We start from the raw sequence: 24,916 nt of genomic DNA on the forward strand, positions 1-24,916 counted from the left end.
TTGGATAGATGCCCAGTAGTGAGATTGCTAGATTATATGGTAGTTCTATTTTTACTTTTCTTGAGAAATCTCCATACCATTTTTCATATTGATATACTAATTCACATTTCCACCAACTGCATGTAAGAGCTTTTCTCCACATCCTCGTTAATATCTGTTATTTTTCTTTTTAATCACAGCCATTCTGACTGGGATAAGATAATATCTCATTGTGGTTTTGATTTGTATTTCACTAATGATTAGTGATAATGAGCATTTTTTATATACGTGTTGGCCATTTGTATGTCTTCTTTTAAGATACATCTATTCATGTCATTGGCCCATTTTTAAATGAGATTATTTATTACTCTTGAGTTGTTTGAGTTACTTGTACATTCTGGATATTAGTCACCTGTCGTATGAGTAAATTGCAATTATTTTCTCCCATTCAAGAGGTTGTTCCTTCACTCTTTTTTTTTTTCTGTACAGAAGAATTTTAGTTTAATTAAATCCCATTGTCTTTTTTTGTTGTTGTTGTTGCCTGTGCTTTTGAGGTCTTAGCCATAAAATCTTTGCCTAGACCAATGTCCTGATGAGTTTTCTCTACATTTTCCTCTAGTAGTCTTATAGTTTCAGGTCTTATGTTTAAGTCTTTAATCCATCTTGAGTTGACTTTTGTATGTGGTGAGAGGTATGAGTTCAGTCTCATTATTCTGTATACAGTTATCCAATTTTCCCAGCACAATTTATTGAAGAGTGTCCTTCCTCAAGGACACTGTTTTGGGCAGCTTTGTTGAAGACTGGCTGTAAAAATGTAGATTTATTTCTGGGTTCTTTATTCTGTTTCATTTGTCTGTGCATTTATTTTTATACCAATAGCATGCTGTTTTATTTACTATTACCTTGTAATATATTTTGAAGTCAAGTACTTTGATGCCTCTAGCTTTGTTCTTTCTGCTTAGTATTGCTTTGGCTATTTGGGCTCTTCTTTGGTTCCATACAAATTTAGGACTGTTTTTACTATTTTTGTCACAAATGACATTAATGTTTTTATAGGACTGCATTGAATTCATAGACTGCTATTTGCAGTGTGGTAATTTCAAAGATATTAATTCTTCCAATCTATGAACTTGAAATGTCCTTTTTTGTGTGTCTTCTTCAATATTTTTCATCAGTTTTTTTTTTTGAGTTTTAATCGTAGAGATCTCTCACCTCTTTGATTAAATTTTGTTCTTATATTGTTATTTGTAGCTACTGTAAATCGGATTGCCTTCTTGATTTCTTTTTTGGTTATTTCATTGTTGGTGTATAAAAATGCTACTGATTGTTGTATGTTGATTTTACATCCTGCAAAGTTATTGAATTTTTTAAATCACTTCTAAGAGTTTTTTTGGTGGAGTCTTTTGTTTTTCTAGATATACAATTATGTCATCTTCAAAAGGAGACAATTTGATTTCCTCTCTTCCAACCTGGATGCATTTTATTTATTTATTTATTTTTTGCTTGATTGTTCAGCTAGGAGTTCAAGTACCATCTTGAATAGGAATGAAGAAAGTGAGCATACTTGCCTTGTTCCAGTTCTTAGAGAAAATGCTTTCAACTTTTATCCATTTGGCATAATGTTAGCTGTGAAATTGCCATATATGACGTTTATTATTTTGAGCATGGTTCAACCATGCATAGTTTGTTGAGAATTTTATCATAAAGAGGTATTGAATTTTATCAAATGCTTTTTCTATGTCTATTAGATGACAATATAGTTTTTGTTCTTCATTCTGTTGATGTGATATATCACATTTTTTAAAATTTCTGTATGTGAAATCTTCCTTGCATCCTTTAAATTCTACTTGATTATGTTGTATTATCTTCTGGGTGTATTGTTGGATTTGGTTTGCTAATAGTTTGTTGAGGATTTTTGCGTCTATGTTCATCAGAAGTATTCGCTTGTACTTTTCTTTTTAATTGTATCCTTGTCTGGTTTCTGTATTGGAATAATGCAGGCTTTGTAGAATGAGTTAGGGAGAATTCCTTCCTCTTCAATTTTTTAGAATACTTTGAGGAGGAGAATTAATATTTACTCTTTTAATATGTGCTAGAATTCGGCATTGAATCTATCCAGTATTGAGCTCTTCTTTGTTTGGAGAATTTTTATTACTGAGTCAGTCTCACTACTTGTTATTGGGCTCTCAGGTTTTCTAGCTCTTCTTGATTTATTCGTGGTAGGTTATGTTTCCAGGGATTTATCCATTTCCTCTAGGTTTTTCTATTTGTTAGTGTATAGTTATCACAGTCTCTGATGATCTTTTGTGTTTCTGTGTTATCAATTGTAGTGTCTCCTTTTTCATTTCTGATTTTGTCTTTTTGTTAGTCTAGTTAAAAGTTTCTCAATTTTTTAAACTTTTTAAAAAACCAACTTTTCACTTCATTAATTTTTTGTATTTTTTTAAGTCTCTGTTTAGTTGTGCTCTGATCTTTATTGTTTATTTTTTTTCTGTTAATTTTGGGTTTGGTTTGTGCTTGCTTTTGTAGTTCCTTGAAGTGCATCATTAGATTATTTAAAATCTTTCTGTTTTGTTGATACAGGTGTTTATTACTATAAACTTCCCTCTTAGCACAGCTTTTGCTGTGTCCCACAGATTAGTATGTTGTGTTTCCATTTTCATTTATTTCAAGAATTTTTTTGATTTTCATTTTCTTTATTCACCCAATAGTTCTTTAGGAATGTTGTTTAATTTCCATATATTTGTATAGTTTGCAAAATCTTCCTTGGTAATGATTTTTAGTTTTGTTCCATTGTGGTCTAAGAAGATACATAAGATGATTTTGGTATGTTAAAAATTTTGAGACTTGTTTAGTGGCCTAATAAATGATCAATTCTGGAGAATGTTCTATGGACTGATGAGATAAATCTATTCTGCAGCTATTGGATATAATGTTCTGTAAATACCTGTAAATTCTATTTGGTCTGAAGTCTAATTTAAGTCCAATGTTTAATGCTGATTTTGTGTGTAGTTGATCAGTCTAATGCTGAGTGGGGATCATATATCTTTCTTTAGATGAAGTGATAGTTTCTTTATTAATCTGGGTGCTCCAGTGTTGGGTGCCTGTATATTTAGAATTATATCCTCTTACTCAATTGGTCCATTTATTATTATAAAATAACTTTTGCTTTTTAAAAACTGTTTTTGACTTAAATTCTGTTTTATCTAAGTATATCTACTCCTGCCTGCTTTTGGTTTTCATTGGCATGGAATATCTTTTTCCATCTCTTCATATTCAGTCTGTATGTACCTTTAGAGGTAAAGTGTTTCCTATTGGCAGCATATATTTGGATACTGTTTTTTAAAAATATATGTATAGCCAATCTATATCTTTCAAGTGGAGAATTTAATTTACTTCCATTCAGAGTTCCTATTGATACGTGAGACTTTGTTCCTTTTACATTTTGTTTCCTAGTTGTTTCATATGTTCTTTTTTCCTTCCTTTTTCTCCTATTTCTTCTTGCATATATTTTTAAAATTAAAAAATTATTTTAATTTTTGTGAGTACATAATAGGGGTATATATTTATGAGGTATGTGAGATGTTTTGCTACAGGCAATGCATACTAATCACATCATGTAAATGGGGTATCCATCTCCTCCAGCATTGATCCATTGTATGACAAATGGTCCACTGATGCTCGCTTGGTTATTTGAAAATGTACAATGAAATTATTATTATAGTCACCCAGTTGTGCTATCAAATACAAGGTTGTATTCATTCTTTCTATCGATTATTGTTGAATCCATTAACCATTCCTACCTATCCGCCAGCCCCCACCTATACTTCCTAGCTCTGGTAACCATCTTTCAACTCTTTATCTCCACGAGTTCAATTGCTTTGATTTTTAGGTCTTACAAATAAGTGAGAACATGCAATATCTGTATTTCAGTGCCTGACTTATTTAACTTAGCATAATGACCTCCAGTTCCATCTGAGTTGTTGTAAATGATAGGATCTCATTCTTTTTATGGTTGAATAGTACTCCATTGTGTATATGTACCACATTTTCTTTATTCACTCATCTGTTAATAGACACTTAGGTTGCTTCCAAAATCTGGCTGTTGTGAACAGTGCTGCAACAAACATGGAAATGAAGATTGTTTTTATTATGTTATACTTTAAGTTCTGGGATACATGTGCAGAATATGCAGGTTTGTTACATAGATATACAAGTGCCATGGTGGTTTGCTGCACTCATCAACCCATCATCTACTTTAGGTTTTTCTCTCAATGCTATCCCTCCCCTAGCCCTGCACTCCCTGACAGCACTGCTGTGTGATGTTCCCCTCCCTGTGTCAATGTGTTCTCATTGTTCAACTCCAACTTATGCGTGAGAACATACAGTGTTTGGTTTTCTGTTCCTGTGTTAGTTTACTGGGAATGATGGTTCCCAGCTTCTTCCACATCCCTGCAAAGGACATGAACTCATCCTTTTTATGGGTGCATAGTATTCCATGGCATATATGTGCCAGATTTTCTTTATCCAATCTACCATCAATGGGCATTTGGGTTGGTTCCAAGTCTTTGCTATTGTGAACAATGCTGCAATAAACATATATGTGCACGTGTCTTTATAGTAGAATGATTTATAATCCTTTCGGTATATACCCAGTGATGGTATTTCTGGGTCAAATGGTATTTCTAGATCTTTGAGGAATTGCCACACTGTCTTCCACAATGGTTGAATTAATTTACGCTCCCACTAACAGTGTAAAAGTGTTTCTGTTTCTCCAAATCCTCTCCAGCATCTGTTATTTCCTGACTTTTTAATGATCACCATTCTAAGTGGTGGAAGATGGTATCCCATTGTGGTTTTGATTTGCATTTCTCTAATGACCAATGATGATAAGATTTTTTTCATACGTTTGTTGGCTGCATGAATGTCTTCCTTTGAGAAATGCCTGTTCATATCCTTCACCCACTTTTTGATGGGGTTGTTTGCTTTTCTCTTGTAAATTTGTTTGAGTTCTTTCTAGATTCTGGATATTAGCTCTTTGTCAGATAGATTGCAAAAATTTTCTCCCATCTTTAAGGTTGCCTGTTAACTCTGATGAAAGTTTCTTTTGCTGTGCAGAAGCTGTTTACTTTAATTAGATTCCATTTGTCAATTTTGGCTTCTGTTGCCATTGCTTTTTGTGTTTCATTCATGATGTCTTTGCCTATGCCTATGTCCTGAATGGTATTGCCTTGGTTTTCTTCTAGGGGTTTTATGGTTTTAGGTCTTACGTTTAAGTCTTTAATTGATCTTGAGTTAATTTTTGTATAAGATGTAAAGAAGGGGTCCAGTTTCAGTTTTTTGCATATGGCTAGCCAGTTTTCCCAATACCACTTATTAAATAGGGAATCCTTACCCCATTGCTTGTTTGTGTCAGGTTTGTCAAAGATCAGATGGTTGTAGATGTGTGGCATTATTTCGGAGGCCTCTTTTCTATTCCATTGGTCTATATATCTGCTTTGGTACCAGTACCATGCTGTTTTGGTTACTGTAAACTTATAGTATAGTTTGAAGTCAGGTAGTGTGATGTCTCCAACTTTGTTCTTTTTGCTTAGGATTCTCTTGGCTGTACAGGCTCTTTTTTGGTTCCATGTGAAATTTAAAGTATTTTTTTTTCTAATTCTGTGAAGAAAGTCAATGGTAGCTTGATGGGTATAGTATTGAATCCATAAATTACTTTGGGTATTATGACCATTTTCACAATACTGATTCTTTTTATCTGTGAGCATGAAATGATTTTCCATTTGTTTGTGTCCTCTCTTATTTCCTTGAACAGTGGTTTGTAGCTCTCCTTGAAGTGGTTCTTCATATCCCTTGTAAATTGTATTCCTAGGTATTTTATTCTCTTTGTAGCAATTATGAAAGGGCATTCACTCATGATTTGGCAGTCTATTTTTAGTGTATAGGAATGCTTGTGATTTTGCACATTGAATTTGTATTCTGAGACTTTGCTGAAGTTGCTTATCAGCTTAGAGAGATTTTGCGGGGGGGGGTGCGGAGCAAGATGGCCGAATAGGAGCAGCTCCAGTCTCCAACTCCCGGCGCCAGCGACACAGAAGACCGGTGATTTCTGCATTTTCAACTGAGGTACTGGGGTCATCTCACTGGAGAGTGCCGGACAATTGGTGCTGGTCAGCTGCTGCAGCCCGACCAGTGAGAGCTGAAGCAGGGCGAGGCATTGCCTCACCTGGGAAGCGCAAGGGGGAAGGGAATCCCTTTTCCTAGCCAGGCGAACTGAGTCACACAACACCTGGAAAATCAGGTAATTCCCACCCCAATACTGCGCTTTAAGCAAACGGGCACACCTGGCCGGGAGGGTCCCACGGCCACAGAGCCTCCCTCATTGCTAGCAAAGCAGTCTGCGATCTAACCGCAAGGCAGCAGTGAGGCTGGGGGAGGGGCGCCCGCCATTGCTGAGGCTTAAGTAGGTAAACAAAGCCGCTGGGAAGCTGGAACTGGGTGGAGCTCACAGCAGCTCAAGGAAACCTGCCTATCTCTGTAGACTCCACCTCTGGGGACAGGGCACAGCTGAAAAACAACAGGGGAAGCAGCAGAGGCCTGTGCAGACCCGAACAACTCTGTCTGACAGCTTTGAAGAGAGCAGTGGATCTCCCAACACAGAGGTTGAGATCTGAGAACGGACAGACTGCCTGCTCAAGTGGGTCCCTGACCCCTGAGTAGCCTAACTGGGAGACATCCCCCACTAGGGGCAGTCTGACACCCCACACCTCACAGGGTGGAGTACACACCTGAGAGGTAGCTTTCAAAGTAAGAATCAGACAGGTACACTCACTGTTCAGCAATATTCTATCTTCTGCAACCTCTGCTGCTGATACCCAGGCAAACAGGGTCTGGAGTGGACCTCAAGCAATCTCCAACAGACCTACAGCTGAGGGTCCTGACTATTAGAAGGAAAATTACCAAATAGGAAGAACACCTATACCAAAACCCCATCAGTACGTCACGATCATCAAAGACCAGAGGCAGATAAAACCAGAAAGATGGGGAAGAAGCAGGGCAGAAAAGCTGGAAATTCAAAAAACAAGAGCACATCTCCCCCTGCAAAGGAGCGCAGGTCATCACCAGCAAGGGATCAAAGCTGGTCAGAGAATGACTTAGACGAGATGAGAGAAGAAGGCTTCAGTCCATCAAACTTCTCAGAGCTAAAGGAGGAATTACGTACCCAGCGCAAAGAAACTAAAAATCTTGAAAAAAGAGTGGAAGAATTGACAGCTAGACTAATTAATGCAGAGAAGGTCATAAATGAAACGACAGAGATGACAACCATGACACGAGAAATACGTGACAAAAGCACAAGCTTCAGTAACCGACTTGATCAACTGGAAGAAAGAGGATCAGCGATTGAGGATCAAATGAATGAAATGAAGCGAGAAGAGAAACCAAAAGAAAAAAGAAGAAAAAGAAATGAACAAAGCCTGCAAGAAGTATGGGATTATGTGAAAAGACCAAATCTACGTCTGATTGGGGTGCCTGAAAGTGAGGGGGAAAATGGAACCAAGTTGGAAAACACTCTTCAGGATATCATCCAGGAGAACTTCCCCAACCTAGTAGGGCAGGCCTACATTCAAATTCGGGAAATACAGAGAACACCACAAAGATACTCCTCGAGAAGAGCAACTCCAAGACACATAATTTCCAAATTGACCAAAGTTGAAATGAAGGAAAAAATCTTAAGGGCAGCCAGAGAGAAAGGTCGAGTTACCCACAAAGGGAAGCCCATCAGACTAACAGCAGACCTCTTGGCAGAAACTCTACAAGCCAGAAGAGAGTGGGGACCAATATTCAACATTCCTAAAGAAAAGAATTTTCAACCCAGAATTTCATATCCAGCCAAACTAAGTTACATCAGTGAAGGAGAAATAAAATCCTTTACAGACAAGCAAACGCTTAGAGATTTTGTCACCACCAGGCCTGCCTTACAAGAGATCCTGAAGGAAGCCCTAAACATGGAAAGGAACAACCAGTACCAGCCATTGCAAAAACATGCCAAAATGTAAAGACCATCGAGGCTAGGGAGAAACTGCATCAACTAATGAGCAAAATAACCAGTTAATATCATAATGCAGGATCAAGTTCACACGTAACAATATTACCTTAAATGTCAATGGACTAAATGCTCCAATTAAAAGACACAGACTGGCAAACTGGATAAAGAGTCAAGACCCATCAGTCTGCTGTATTCAGGAGACGCATCTCACATGCAGAGACATACATAGACTCAAAATAAAGGGATGGAGGAAGATCTACCAAGCAAATGGAGAACAAAAAAAAGCAGGGGTTGCAATCCTAGTCTCTGATAAAACAGACTTTAAACCATCAAAGATCCAAAGAGACAAAGAAGGCCATTACATAATGGTAAAGGGATCAATTCAACAGGAAGAGCTAACTATCCTAATATATATGCACCCAATACAGGAGCACCCAGATTCATAAAGCAAGTCCTTAGAGACTTACAAAGAGACTTAGACTCCCATACAATAATAATGGGAGACTTCAACACTCCACTGTCAACATTAGACAAATCAACGAGACAGAAAGTTAACAAGGATATCCAGGAATTGAACTCATCTCTGCACCAAGCGGACCTAATAGACATCTATAGAACTCTCCACCCCAAATCAACAGAATATACATTTTTCTCAGCACCACATCGCACTTATCACAAATTGACCACATAATTGGAAGTAAAGCACTCCTTAGCAAATGTACAAAACAGAAATTATAACAAACTGTCTCTCAACCAGAGTGCAATCAAACTAGAACTCAGGACTAAGAAACTCAATCAAAACCGCTCAACTACGTGGAAACTGAACAACCTGCTCCTGAATGACTACTGGGTACATAATGAAATGAAGGCAGAAATAAAGATGTTCTTTGAAACCAGTGAGAACAAAGATACAACATACCAGAATCTCTGGGACACATTTAAAGCAGTGTGTAGAGGGAAATTTATAGCACTAAATGCCCACAAGAGAAAGCAGGAAAGATCTAAAATTGACACTCTAACATCACAAAAGAACTGGAGAAGCAAGAGCAAACACATTCAAAAGCTAGCAGAAGGCAAGAAATAACTAAGATCAGAGCAGAACTGAAGGAGATAGAGACACAAAAAACCCTCCAAAAAATCAATGAATCCAGGAGTTGGTTTTTTGAGAAGATCAACAAAATTGACAGACCGCTAGCAAGACTAATAAAGAGTAAAAGAGAGAAGAATCAAATAGACGCAATAAAAAATGATAAAGGAGATATCACCACGGACCCCACAGAAATACAAACTACCATCAGATAATACTATAAACACCTCTACACAAATAAACTAGAAAATCTAAAAGAAATGGATAATTTCCTGGACACTTACACTCTCCCAAGACTAAACCCAAGAAGTGAATCCCTGAATAGACCAACAGCAGGCTCTGAAATTGAGGCAATAATTAATTGCCTACCAACCAAAAAAGTCCAGGACCAGATGGATTCACAGCTGAATTCTACCAGAGGTACAAGAGGAGCTGGTACCATTCCTTCTGAAACTATTCCAATCCATAGAAAAAGAGGGAATCCTCCCTAACTCATTTTATGAGGCCAACATCATCCTGATACCAAAGCCTGGCAGAGACACAACAAAAAAAAATTTTAGACCAATATCCCTGATGAACATCGATGCAAAAATCCTCAATAAAATACTGGCAAACCGGATTCAGCAGCACATCAAAAGTTTATCCACCATGATCAAGTGGGCTTCATCCCTGGGATGCAAGGCTGGTTCAACATTCGCAAATCAATAAACGTAATCAGCATATAAACAGAACCAAAGACAAGAACCATATGATTATCTCAATAGATGCAGAAAAGGCTTTTGACAAAATTCAACAGCCCTTCATGCTAAAAACGCTCAATAATTCGGTATTGATGGAACATACCTCAAAATAATAAGAGCTATTTATGACAAACCCACAGCCAATATCATACTGAATGGGCACAAACTGGAAAAATTCCCTTTGAAAACTGGCACAAGACAGGGATGCCCTCTCTCACCACTCCTATTCAACATAGTGTTGGAAGTTCTGGCTAGGGCAATCAGGCAAGAGAAAGAAATCAAGGGTATCAGTTAGGAAAAGAAGAAGTCAAATTGTCCCTGTTTGCAGATGACATGATTGTATATTTAGAAAACCCCATTGTCTCAGCCCAAAATCTCCTGAAGCTGATAAGCAACTTCAGCAAAGTCTCAGGATACAAAATTAATGTGCACAAATCACAAGCATTCTTATACACCAGTAACAGACAAACAGAGAGCCAAATCATGAATGAACTTCCATTCACAATTGCTTCAAAGAGAATAAAATACCTAGGAATCCACTTACAAGGGATGTAAAGGACCTCTTCAAGGAGAACTAAAACCACTGCTCAGTGAAATCAAAGAGGACACAAACAAATGGAAGAACATACCATGCTCATGGATAGGAAGAATCAATATCGTGAAAATGGCCATACTGCCCAAGGTAATTTATAGATTCAATGCCATCCCCATCAAGCTACCAATGACTTTCTTCACAGAATTGGAAAAAACGGCTTTAAAGTTCATATGGAACCAAAAAGAGCCCGCATTGCCAAGACAATCCTAAGTCATAAGAACAAAGCTGGAGGCATCACGCTACCTGACTTCAAACTATACTACAAGGCTACAGTAACCAAAACAGCATGGTACTGGTACCAAAACAGAGATCTAGACCAATGGAACAGAACAGAGTCCTCAGAAATGATACCACACATCTACAGCCATCTGATCTTTGACAAACCTGAGAGAAACAAGAATGGGGAAAGGACTCCCTATTAATAAATGGTGTTGGGAAAATTGGCTAGCCATAAGTAGAAAGCTGAAACTGGATCCTTTCCTTACTCCTTATACGAAAATTAAGTGAAGATGGATTAGAGACTTAAATGTTAGACCTAATACCATAAAAACCCTAGAAGAAAACCTAGGTAGTACCATTCAGGACATAGGCATGGGCAAGGACTTCATGTCTAAAACACCAAAAGCAATGGCAGCAAAAGCCAAAATTGACAAATGGGATCTGATTAAACTAAAGAGCTTCTGCACAGCAAAAGAAACTACCATCAGAGTGAACAGGCACCTACAGAATGGAGAAGATTTTTGCAATCTACTGATCTGACAAAGGGCTAATATCCAGAATCTACAAAGAACTCAAACAAATATACAAGAAAAAACAAACACCCCATCAAAAAGTGGGCAAAGGATATGAACAGACATTTCTCAAAAGAAGACATTCATACAGCCAACAGACACATGAAAAAATGCTCATCATCACTGGCCATCAGAGAAATGCAAATCAAAACCACAATGAGATACCATCTCACACCATGAATGGCAATCATTAAAAGTCAGGAAACAACAGGTGCTGGAGAGGATGTGGAGAAATAGGAACACTTTTACACTGTTGGTGGGATTGTAAACTAGTTCAACCATTATGGAAAACAGTATGGCGATTCCTCAAGGATCTAGATCTAGGTGTACCATTTGACCCAGCCATCCCACTACTGGATATATACCCAAAGGATAACAAATCATGCTACTATAAAGACACATGCACACATATGTTTATTGCGGCACTAATCACAATAGCAAAGACTTGGAATCAACCCAAATGTCCATCTGTGACAGACTGGATTAAGAAAATGTGGCACATATACACCATGGAATATTATGCAGCCATAAAAAAGGATGAGTTTGCGTCCTTTGTAGGGACATGGATGCAGCTGGAAACCATCATTCTTAGCAAACTATCACAAGAAGAGAAAACCAAACACCGCATGTTCTCACTCATAGGTGAGAACTGAACAATGACATCACTTGGACTCGGAAAGGGGAACATCACACATCGGGGCCTATCATGGGGTGGGGGGATGGGGGATGGATTGCATTGGGAGTTATACCTGATATAAATGATGAATTGATGGGTGCTGATGAGTTGATGGGTGCAGCACACCAACATGGCACAAGTATACATATGTAACAAACCTGCACGTTATACACATGTACCCTAGAACTTAAAGTATAATAAAAGAAAAAAAAAAAGATTTTGGGCTGAGACGATGGGGTTGTCTAAATGTACAGTCATGTCATCTGCAAACAGAGACAATTTGACTTTCTCTCTTCCTATTTTAATACACTTTATTTCTTTCTCTTGCCTGATTGCCCTGTCCTGAACTTCCAATACTATGTTCAATAGGGGTGGCTAGAGAGGGCATTCTTGTCTTGTGCTAGTTTTCAAAAGGAATGCTACCACCTTTTGCCCATTTGGTTTTATATTGGCTGTGTTTTTGTCATAAATAGCTCTTATTATTTAGAACTATGTTCCATCAATACCTAGCTTATTGAGAACTTTTCGCATGAAAGGCTGTTGAATTTTATTAAGACCTTTTTTGCCTCTGTTGAGATAATCATGTATTTTTTGTAATTGGTTCTGCTTGTGTGATGGATTACGTTTGTTGATTTGCATCTGCTGAAACAGCCTTGCATCCCTGGGATGAAGCCAACTTGATTGTGGTGCATAAGCTTTTAGATATGCTTCTGGATTCAGTTTGAGAGTGTTTTATTCAGGATTTTTGCATTGATGTTCATCAGGGATATTGGCCTGAAATTTTCTTTTTTGGTTCATCTCTGCCAGATTTTGGTATCAGAATGATGCTGGCCTGATAAAATGAGGTAGGGAGGAGTCACTCTTTTTCTATTGTTTGGAATAGTTTCGGAAGTAGTGGTACCAGACCCTCTTTGTACCTTCAGTAGAATTTGTCTGTGAATCGATCTGCTCCTGGGCTTTTTTTGATCAGTAGGCTATTAATTACTGCCTCAATTTCAGAACTTGTTATTGGTCTATTCAGGGATTCGACTTCTGTCTGGTTGTCTTGGCAGGGTATAGGTGTCCAGGAATTTATCCTTTTGTGCTAGATTTTCTAGTTTATTTGTATGGAGGTGGTAATAGTATTCTCTGATGGTAGTTTGTATTTCTATGGGATCAGTGGTGATATCCCCTTTATTATTTTGTATTGTATCTATTTGATTCTTCTCTCTTTTCTTCTTTATTAGTCTGGCTAGTAGTCTATCTATTTTGTTAATCTTTTCAAAAAACCACCTCCTGGACTCTGATTTTTTGAAGGGTTTTTTGTGTCTCTATCTCCTTCATTTCTGCTCTGATCTTAGTTATTTCTTGTCTTCTGCTAGCTTTTGAATTTTTTTGCTCTTGTTTCTTTAGTTCTTTTAATTGTGATGTTAGGGTGTCAATTTTAGATCTTTCCCACCTTCTTCTGTGGGCATTCAGTGCTAGTAATTTCCCTCTAAACAGTGCTTTAGCTGTAGCCAGAGATTCTAGTACAATGTGTCTTTTTTCTCATTGGTTTCAAAGAACTTATTTATTTCTGCCTTAATTTCATTATTTACCCAGTAGTCATTCAGAGGCAGGTTGCTCAGTTTCCATTTAGCTGTGCAGTTTTGATTGTGTTTCTTAATCCTTAGTTGTAATTTGATTGCACTGTGGTCTGAGGAACTATTTGTTATAATTTCCATTCTTTTGCATTTGCTGATGAGTGTTTTACTTTCAATTATGTGGTCAATCTTATAATAAGTGTGATGTGGTGCTGAGTAGAATGTATATTCTGTTGATTTGGGTTGGAGAGTTCTGTAGATGTCTATTAGGTCCGTTTGGTCCAGAGCTGAGTTCACGTCCTGAATATCCTTGTTAATTTTCTATCTTGTTGATCTAATATTGACAGTGAGGTGTTAAAGTCTCCCACTACTATCGTGTGGGAGTCTAAGTCTCTTTGTAGGTCTCTAAGAACTTGCTTTATGAACCTGGGTGCTACTGTTTTGGTTGCATATATATTTAAGATAGTTAGCTTTTCTTGTTGCATTGATCCCTTCACCATTATGTAATGCCTTTCTTTGTCCTTTTTGATCTTTGTGGGTTTAAAGTATGTTTTATCAGAGACTAGGATTGCAAGCCCTGCTTTGTTTTTGCTGTTTGTTTCACTTTCCATTTGCTTGGTACATATCCCTCCATCCCTCTATTTTGATCCTCTGTGTATTTTTGCACGTTAGACGGGTCTCCTGAATACAGCACACCAGTGGGTCTTAACTCTTTATCCAATTTGCCAGTCTTTGTCTTTTAATTGGGGCATTTAGTTTGTTTACATTTAAGGTTAATATTGTTATATGTGAATTTGATCCTGTCATTATGATGCTAGCTGGTTATTTTACCTATCAGGTGATGGAGTTTCTTCATAGTGTCAATAGTCTTTACAATTTGGTATGTTTTTGCAGTGACTGGTGCTGGTTTATCCTTTCCATATTTAGTGGTTCATTCAGAAGCACTTGTAAGGCAGGCCTGGTGGTGACAAAATCTCTCAGCATTTGCTTGTCTATAAAGGATTTTATTTTTTCTTTGCTTATGAAGCTTAGTTTGGCTGGATATGAAATTCTGGGTTGAAAATTCTTTTTTTTAAAGAAAGTTGAATATTGGCTCCCTCTCCCTTATGGCTTGTAGGGTTTCTGGAAATAAATCCACTGTTAGTGTAATTGGCTTCTCTTTATGGATAACCTGACCTTTCTCTCTGGCTGCCCTTGACATTTTTGTTTTTTTCATTTCAACCTTGGTTAATCTGACAATTATGAGTCTTGGGGTTGCCCTTCCTGAGGAGTATCTTTGTGGTGTTCCCTGTATTTCCTGAATTTGAATGTTGGCCTGTCTTGCTAGATTGGGGAGCTTCTCTTGCACAATATCCTGAAGAATGTTTACCAACTTGGTTCCATTCTCCCCATCACTTTCAGGTACACCAATGAAATGTCGGTTTGGTCTTTTCACAGAGTCCAGTATTTCTTTGAGGCTTTGTTTGTTCCTTTTCATCCTTTTTTCTCTAACCTTGTCTTCATGTTTTATTTCATTTAGTTGATTTCAGTGTCTGATATTCTTTCTTCCCCTTGGTCAATTTGGCTATTTATACTTGTGTATGATTCACAAAGTTCTTGTGCTGTGTTTTTCAGTTCCATCAGGTCATTTATGTTCTTCTCCAAACTGGTTATTCTAGTTAGCAATTCCTCTAACATTTTTTCAAGGTTCTTAGTTTCCTTGCATTGGGTTAGAACATGCTTATTTCACTTGGAGGAGTTTGTTATTACCCACCTTCTATAGTCTACTTCTGCCAGTTCGTTGAACTCATTTTCTATTCTGTTTTGTTCTCTTGCTGGCAAGGAGTTGTGATCCTTTGGAGGAGAAGAGGCATTCTGGGTTTTGGAATTTTCAGCCTTTTTGGGCTGTTTTTTCCTCATCATTGTGGATTTATCTACCTTTGGTCTTTGATGTGGGTAACCTTTGTATGGAGTTTCTGTGTGGACGTCCTTTATTTTGATGTTCATGCTATTCCTTTCTGTTTGTTAGTTTTCCTTCTAACATTCAGGCCCCTCTGCTGCAGGTCTGCTGGTGTTTGCTGGAGGTCCATTCCAGACCCTGTTTGCCTGGGCATTACCAGCAGAGGCTGCAGAACAGCAAAGACAACTGCCTATTCCTTCCTCTGGAAGCTTCATCTCAGAGGGGCACCTACAAAATGCCAGTCAGAGCTCTTCTGTATGAGACGTCTGTTGACCCCTGCTGGGATCTGTCTTTCAGTAATAAGGCACAGGGGTCAGGGACCCACTTGAGGAGGCAGTCTGTCCTTTAGCAGAGCTCTAGCACTGTCCTGGTGGATCTGCTGTTCTCTTTAGAGCTGGCAGGCAGGAATGTTTAAGTCTGCTGAAGCTGCACCAATAGCCACCCTTTCCTCAAGGTGTTCTGTCCCAGTGAGGTGGGAGTTTTGTCTATAAGCCCCTGACCTGGGCTGCTGTCTTTCTTTCAGAGATGCCCTGCCCAGAGAGGAGGAATCTAAAGAGGCAGTCTGGCTATGATGGCTTTGCCAAGTTGAGGTGAGCTCTGCCCAGTTTGAACTTCCAGGTGGCTTTGTTTACACTGTGATGGGAAAACTGCCTACTCAAGCCTCAGTAATGGTGAGCATCCCTCCCCTGACCAAGCTCAAGCATCCCAGGTTGACTTCATACTGCTGTGCTGACAAGGAGACTTTCAAGTCAGTAGATCTTAGCTTGCTGGGCTCAGTGGGACTGGGACCTGCTGCGCTAGATCATTTGTCTCCCTGGCTTCAGCCCCCTCTCCAGGGAAGTGAACGGCTCTGTCTCTCTGGCATTCCAGGCACCACTGAAGTATGAAAAAACACCATTCCCTTACCCACCTTGGCTAGTGTCTCTCATGCCCCACCAGCCCATTGTCTCTGGGCCCAGTTTAACCCCATCTCTACTAAAAATACAAAAAAATTAGCCAGGTGTGGTGGCGGGCACCTGTAGTCCCACCTACTCGGGAGGCTGAGGTAGGAGAATGGTGTGAACCCAGGAGGCTGAGCTTGCAGTGACCGGAGATTGCACTCTTTCCAGCCTGCATTCCACTGCCTGCCACTGCATTCCAGCCTGGGCAACAAAGCAAGACTCCATCTCAAACAAATAAAAATAAAAAATAATAAAAACCACTAGTCCTTGCCTAGGAGTTGTAGCCCTTGTGGCCTAGACGCAGGTTTGTCCACTCATGGCAGCAGCAGCACTACAGTGTTGTAGAGAGATGGAGAGGGGATAAGAAGGAATGGGACCCTGCCCTTCATGCATGAGCCTGAGCATGGGAACCACACTGCCACTAGGGACACAGATGCCACTCACAGCCCCAGACAGACAACCCTCTGGTTCACCCACCCCAGTTCCCAGTGGCAGCAGCAGCAGTTGTGGCTACAGCAATGCGTAAAGGGAGAGAGGGGGTCTTGCTCTTTATGCATGATCTGGAGCACAGGCAGCTCCACTAGGAGGTGTGTGGTCACTGCCCCCATCCCCAGGCAGTCAGATCTTAGGCTTACCTGCCTGGGTTCCTGATGGAAACAACTGAGATGACACTATGTGGGTGGGGCGGAGGTATCACATACTCTGCTTGTGAGCCCAAGCACAGAGTCTGTGTCACTGCTGGGGATAGGGTTGCTTCTTATAGCTGCAGAGAGGGAACTCTCAGGCTCTGGAAAGTACATGCTTTGGTTTCCTTTGTCCCAGAGGTCACCGTTTTGGTGTGCTGCACTGTCCTTTCACTGGGGAGTAGTACTGCCTATGAGCTAGAGTACTGGGGACCCTGTAGTACCTTTGGGTCCAGCCATTTCTGTGCCAATGTGGTCCACTAGGTGGACACTGAGGGATGTCATTTGGGGATCCTGGGATATGGAGATATGGGGGCTGTAGTTGCCAGGGAAGGATGCAATCCCATTATGGCTGTGCCCTAACAATGGTGCCCTTCTGCAGCCTCTTAGGTCTTAGGGGTGAGTAATCCAGCACAAGTTCCCAGCCTGGTGAAGGGAACTCCATAAGTAGATTCCAGCTCAAGATGGTTGACTAGAGACATTTAATGCTTGTGGGGTTTCCAGAGCACTGTCCATGCTAGTGTCAGGGTTCATATGGACAGAGGAACTATCCTGTGGTACAGATTGCAACAGTTTGTGATGGGAATGTGGACAGCTGAAGTTCTTTCACTTCCCCCCTCCACAAAAGAGTGAGTCCCTACATGCTTCCAGCTGATCTTGGTTGAGCTTGATGCTTGCTTCCTTGTCTCTCTGTGACTCAGGTGTTTCCTGTGACTTCTATGTTTGACCCTAATATTCTCTCTTAGAGTCTGATTTGAGGTACAATTATGTATTTGCAATTCTGGTTCTTCTTTCTGGAAAGCGCAAGTGTCTGATATCTTTAATCAGCCACTTGAACTGGGATCTATTTATAGACTTTTATTTTTTATAAGTGGAATAGCCTACAGAACATAAGTGAGAATTGAGTCATAAAACACTTTCCAAAGATAAATATTTTACATAAATGCTTAAATATTTTACATAAATATTTATTTCAAAAAATAAACAGTTTAGATATAAATGTATTTTCATGTCAAGGAAAATAAAACCTCAGAAGGATGGCTGGAACATACATATTTATCAAGTTAGAATTGCATAAATTCTCAGCTAAAAGTAATCTTCTTGTTATAGTTTTGGGACAGCTGAGAGAAAGGACGCGCAGATACAATTTCCAGTTTACAAAAGATCAAGTCACACTCTTGACTAGCTTAGCAAGCTTAATCAGTAAGACAGAGAACCCAGATCAGAAATGGGGTCCTTATTTAATGCTCTTAACAAATATTAAATAGAATAGCAAAATAATTCAGTCCTCCTACTTATATCATTAAAAAATATAAATTTGTCCTCACTGAGTATACTTAGATTGTTGATGTTCAGGTGCCAGTTAGGCAACAATGATCTGTGGCAGATACAACAGCCTTATATATCTTTACTTAATTCCATCTCTACTCTAAGGGCACTTATTTGGAAATGGCATAGCTAATAAATGAGATGGGGATGAATTGCATTGCAAATTAGGTAATACAACCTCTGTGTTTAAAAATGCTGTTGTAAAGCACTCTATCTTAAAGGCCATCTTTATCCTAAAGCTTCTTTCCTGAGGCACTGGTAGATATTTTAATCCTTGACAGAATCTCACAAAATGCACTGTGCATTTTGGGAATAAATTTGACCCCATTCCTGGGGAGGGCATCATTCTAATAATATAAATCTCCTGTTCAGTCCTAGCATCTTGTAGAAACATGATACCAGTCAGTTAAATAACGAGTGTGGCAGTGGCTGTCAAGATGGCCGAATAGAAACAGCTCCGGTCTGCAGCTCCCAGTGAGATCAATGCAGAAGGCAGGTGATTTCTGCATTTCCAACTGAGGTACACAGCTCATCTCATTGGGACTGGTTATACAGTGGGGTGTAGCCCACTGAGGGCAAGACAAAGCAGGGTGGGGAGTCACCTCACCCAGGAAGTGCAAGGGTTCAGGGAGCTCCCTCTCCTAGCCAAGGGAAGCCATGAAGGACTGTGCCATGAGAAATGGTACACTCTGGCCCAGATACTATGCTTTTCCCACAGTCTTCGCAACCCACAAACCAGGAGATTCCGTCAGGTACCTACGCCATCAGGGCCCTGGGTTTCAAGCACAAAACTGGACTGGCATTTGGGCAGACAGTGAGCTAGCTACAGGAGTTTGTTTTGATACCTCAGGGGTGCCTGGAACGCCAGCAAGACAAAACTGTTCACTCCACTGGAAAGGGGGCTGAAGCTAGGGAGCCAAGAGGTCTTGCTGAGAAGATCCTACTCCCAATGAGCCCAGCAAGCTAAGATCCACTGGCTTGAAATTCTCCCTGCCAGCACAGCAGTCTGAAGTTGACCTCAGATGCTCAAGCTTGATGGAAGGAGGCTTGAGTAGGCAGTTTTCCCCTCAAAGTGTAAACAAAGCCACTGAAAAGTTCAAACTGGGCAGAGCACACTGCAGCTTGCCAAAGCCGCTGTAGCCAGACTCCCTCTGTAGATTCGTCCTCTCTGGGCAGGGCATCTCTGAAACAAAGGCAACAGCCCCAGAAATGGGTTTATAGATAAAACTCCCATCTCCCTAGGACAGAGAACATGGGGAAAGGGGCGACTGTTGGCGCAGCTGCAGCACACTTAAACATTCCTGCTTGCTGGCTCTGAAGAGAGCAGGGGATCTCCCAGGACAGTGCTCGAGCTCTGCTAAGGGACAGACTGCCTCCTCAAGAGGGCCCCTGACCCCCATACCTTCTGACTGAAAGACACCTCCCAGCAAGAGCCGACAAACACCTCATACAGAGGAGCTCTGGCTGGCATCTTGCGGTTGCCCCTCTGGGACAAAGCTTCCAGAGGAAGGAAGAGGCAGCCGTCTTTGCTGTTCTGCAGCCTTCACTGGTGATACCCAGGCAAACAGGGTCTGGAATGGACCTCCAGCAAACACCAACAGACCTGCAGCAGAAGGGCCTGACTGTTAGAAGGAAAACTAACAAACAGAAAGGAATAGCATCAATATCGACAAAAAAGAAGTCCACACAGAAACGCCATCTGAAGGTCACCAACATCAAAGACCAAAGGTAGATAAATCCACAAAGATGAGAAAAAACCAGCCCAAAAAGGCTGAAAATTCCAAAAACTAGACACCTCTTCTCCAAAGGATCACAACTCCTCATCAGCGAGGGAACAAAACTCGATGGAGAATGAGTTTGAAGAAATGACAGAAGTAGGCTTCAGAAGGTGGGTAAAACAAACTCTTCCAAGCTAAAGGAGCATGTTCTAACTCAGTGCATGGAAGCTAAGAGCTTTGAAATAGGTAAGAGGAATTGCTAACTAGAATAACCAGTTTAGAGAAGAACATAAATGACCTGATGGAGCTGAAAAACAGCACGAGAACTTTGTGAGACAAACACAAGTACAAATACCTGAATTGATGAAGAGGAAGAAAGGATTTCAGAGATTGAAAATCAACTTAATGAAATGAAGCATGAAGACAAAATTAGAGAAAAAAGAATGAAAAGGAACAAACAAAACCTCCAGGAAATATGGGACTATGTGAAAAGATCAAACCTGCGTTTCATTGGTGTACCTGAAAGTGACAGGGAGAATGGAACCAAGTTGGAAAACACCCTTCAGGATGTTATCCAGGAGAATCTCCCCAACCTAGCAAGGCAGGCCAACATTCAAATTCAGGAAATACAGAGAACACCACAAAGATACTCCTTGAGAAGAGCAACCTCAAGATACATAATCATCCGATTCACTAAGGTTGAAATGAAGGAAAATATGTTAAGGTCAGCCAGAGAAAAAGGTTGGGTTACCCACAAAGGGAAGCCCATCAGACTAACAGTGGATCTCTCAGCAGAAACCCTACAAGCCAGAAGAGAGTGGGGGCCAATAATCAACATTCTTAAAGAAAAGAATTTTCAACCCAGAATTTCAAATCCAGCCAAACTAAGCTTCATAAGTAAAGGAGAAATAAAATCCTTTACAGACAAGCAAATGCTTAGAGATTTTGTCACCACCAGGCCTGCCTTACAAGAGCTCCTGAATGGAGCACTAAATATGGAAAGGAAAAACCAGTACCAGCCACTGCAAAAATGTACCAAGTTGTAAGACCATCAATACTATGAAGAAACTACATCAACTAACAGGCAAAATAACCAGCTAGCATCATAATGACAGGATCATATTCACACATAACAATATTAGCCTTAAATGTAAATGGGCTAAATGCCCCAATTAAAAGACAAAGACTGGCAAATTGGATAAAGAGTCAAGATCCATTGGCGTGCTGTGTTCAGGAGACCCATCTAACATGCAAAGACACACATAGGCTCAAAATAAAGGGATGGAGGGAATATTTATCAAGCAAATGGAAAGCAAAAAAAGCAGGACCTGCAATCCTAGTCTCTGATAAAACAGATTTTAAACCAACAAAGATCAAAAAAGACAAAGAAGGGCATTACATAATAGTAAAGGGATCAACGCAACAAGAAAAGCTAACTATCCTAAATATATAAGCGACCAATACAGGAGCACCCAGATTCATAAAGCAAGTTGTACAAAGAGACTTAGACTCCCACACAATAATAGTGGGAAACTTTAAGACCACACTGTCAATATTAGACAGATCAACAAGACAGAAAATTAACAAGGATATCCAGGACTTGAACTCAGCTCTGGACCAAGCAGACCTGATAGACATCTACAGAACTCTCCACCCAAAATCAACATGTTATACATTCTTCTCAGCACCTCATCGCCTTTATTCTAAGATTGACCACATAATTGAAAGTAAAACACTCGTCAGCAAATGCAGAAGCACAGAAATCATAACAGTCCCTCAGACCACAGTGCAATCAAATTAGAACTAAGGATTAAGAAGCACACTCAAAACCACACAACTACATAGAAAATAAGCAACCTGCTCCTGAATGACTACTGGGTAAGTAACAACATTAAGGCAGAAATAAATAAGTTCTTTGAAACCAATGAGAAAAAAAGACACAACATACCAGAATATCTGGGACACAGATACAGCAATGTTTATAGGGAAATTACTAGCACTAAATGCCCACAGGATAAAGCAAGAAGGAACTAAAATCAACACCCTAACATCTCAATTAAAAGAACTAGAGAAGCAAAAGCAAACAAATTCAAAAGCTAGCAGAAGACAAGAAATAACTAAGATCAGAGCAAAACTGAAGGAGATAGACTCAAAAAACCCTTCAAAAAATAAGAGTCCAGGAACTAGTTTTTTTGAAAAGATTAACAAAATAGATAGACCAATAGACTGACTAATAAAGAAGAAAAATGAGAAGAATCAAATAGACATAATGAAAAATGATAAAGGATATATCACCACTGATCCCACGGAAATACAAACTACCATCAGAAAATACTATAAACAACTCTACACAAATAAACTAGAACATCTAAAAGAAATTGATAAATTCTTAGATGCCTACACCCTCCCAAGATTAAACCAGGCAGAAGTCGAATCCCTGAATAGAACCATAACAAGATCTAAAATTGAGGCAGTAACTAATAGCCTATCAATCTAAAAAAAACCCCAGGATCAGACAGATTCATAGCTGAATTATACCAGAGGTACAAAGAGGGACTGGTGCCACTCTTTCTGAAACTATTTCAAACAATAGAAAAAGAGGGACTCCTCTCTAACACATTTTATGAGGCTAACATCATCCTGATACCAAAAGCTGGCAGAGACACAACAAAAAAAGAAAATTTCAGGCCAATATCCCTGACGAACATCAGTGAGAATATCTTCAATAAAACGCTCTCTAACTGAATCCAGAAGCACACCAAAAAACTTATCCACCATGATCAAGTTGGCTTCATCCCTGGGATGCAAGGCTGGTTCAACATATGCAAATCAATAAACGTAATCCATCACATAAACAGAACCAATGACAAAAGCCACATGATTATCTCAATAGATCCAGAAAAGGACTTCAATAAAATTCAACAACCATTCATGCTAAAAACTCTCAATAAATTGGTATTGATGGAACGTATCTCAAAATAATAACAGCTATTTATGACAAACCCACAACCAATATCATACTAAATGGGCAAAAGGTGGAAACACTCCCTTAGAAAACTGGCACAAGACAAGGATGCCCTCTCTCACCACTCCTATTCAACATAGTATTGGAATTTCAGGACAGGGCAATCAGGCAATAGAAATAAATGAGGTGTATTCAAATAGGAAGAGAGGAAGTCAAATTGTCTCTGTTTGCAGATGACATGATTACATATTTAGAAAACCCCTTAATCTCCTTAAGCTGATAAGCAACTTCAGCAAAGTCTCAGGATACAAAATCATTGTGCAAAAATCACAAGCTTTCCTATACACTAATAATAGAGAGCCAAATCATGAGTGAACTCCCATTCACAATTGCTACAAAGAGAATAAAATACCTACAAATACAACTTACAAGGGATGTGAAGGACCTCTTCAAGGAGAACTACAAATCACTGCTCAAGGAAATAAGACAGGACACAAATAATTGAAAACATATTTCATGCTCAGGGATAGGAAGAATCAATATCTTGAAAATGGCCATACTGCCCAAAGTAATTTATAGATTCAATACTATCCCCATCAAGCTACCATTCACTTTCTTCATAGAATTAGAAAAAACTACTTTAAATTTCATATGGAAACAAAAAAGAGTCTCTATAGCCAAGAGAATCCTAAGCAAATAGAACAAAGTTAGAGGCATCATGCTACCTGACTTCAAACTATACTGCAAGGCTACAGTAATCAAAACAGCATTGTACTGGTATCAAAACAGATATATAGACCAATGGAACAGAACAGAGCCCTCAGAAATAACACCACACGTCTATAATCATCTGATCTTTGACAAACCTGACAAAAACAAGCAATGGGGAAAGGATTCCCTATTTAATAAATGGTGTTGGGAAAACTGGGTAGCCATATGCAGCATACTGAAACTGGATCCCTTCATTACACCTTATACAAAAATTAACTCAAGATCAATTAAAGGCTTAAATGTAGGACCTAACACCATAAAAGCCCTAGAAGAAAACCTAAACAACAGCATTAAGGACATAGACATGGGCAAAGATGTCATGACTAAAACACCAAAAGCAATGGCAACAAAAGCCAAAATTGACAAATGGGATCTAATTAAACTAAAAAGCTTCTGCACAGCAAAAGAAACTATCATTAGAGTGAAAAGGCAGCCTACAGAATTGGAGAAAATTTTTGCAATCTATCCATCTGACAAAAGATTAGTATCCAGAATCTATGAAGAACTTAAACAAATTTACAAGAAAAAAAAAAAAACCATCAAAAAGTGGGCAAATGATAAGAACAGACACTTCTCAAAATAAGAAATTTATGTGGCTAACAAGCATATGAAAAAAAAGCTAATCATGACTGGTCATTAGAGAAATGCATATCAAAACCACAGTGAGATACCACCTCACGCCAGTTAGAATGGCGATCATTAAAAAGTCAGGAAACAACAGATGCTGGAGAGGATGTGGAGAAATAGGCACAATTTTACGCTGTTGGTGGGAGTGTAAATTAGTTCAATCATTGTGGAAGGCAATGTGGCAATTCCTCAAGGATCTAGAACCAGAAATACCATTTGAACCAGCAATCCCATTACTGGGTACATACCCAAAGGATTATAAATCATTCTTCTATAAAGACACATGAGCCCATATGTTTATTGTAGCACTGTTCACAATAGCAGTGACTTGGAACAAACCCAAATGCCCATCAATGATAGAGTGGATAAAGAAAATGTGGCATGTATACACCATGGAATACTATGTAGCCATAAAAAGGATGTGCTCATGTCTTTTGCAGGGACATGGATGAAGCTGGAAACCATC

This window comes from Trachypithecus francoisi, unplaced genomic scaffold, assembly GCF_009764315.1.
Source record: "Trachypithecus francoisi isolate TF-2019V2 unplaced genomic scaffold, Tfra_2.0 Lachesis_group15, whole genome shotgun sequence".
NCBI lineage: Eukaryota > Metazoa > Chordata > Mammalia > Primates > Cercopithecidae > Trachypithecus > Trachypithecus francoisi.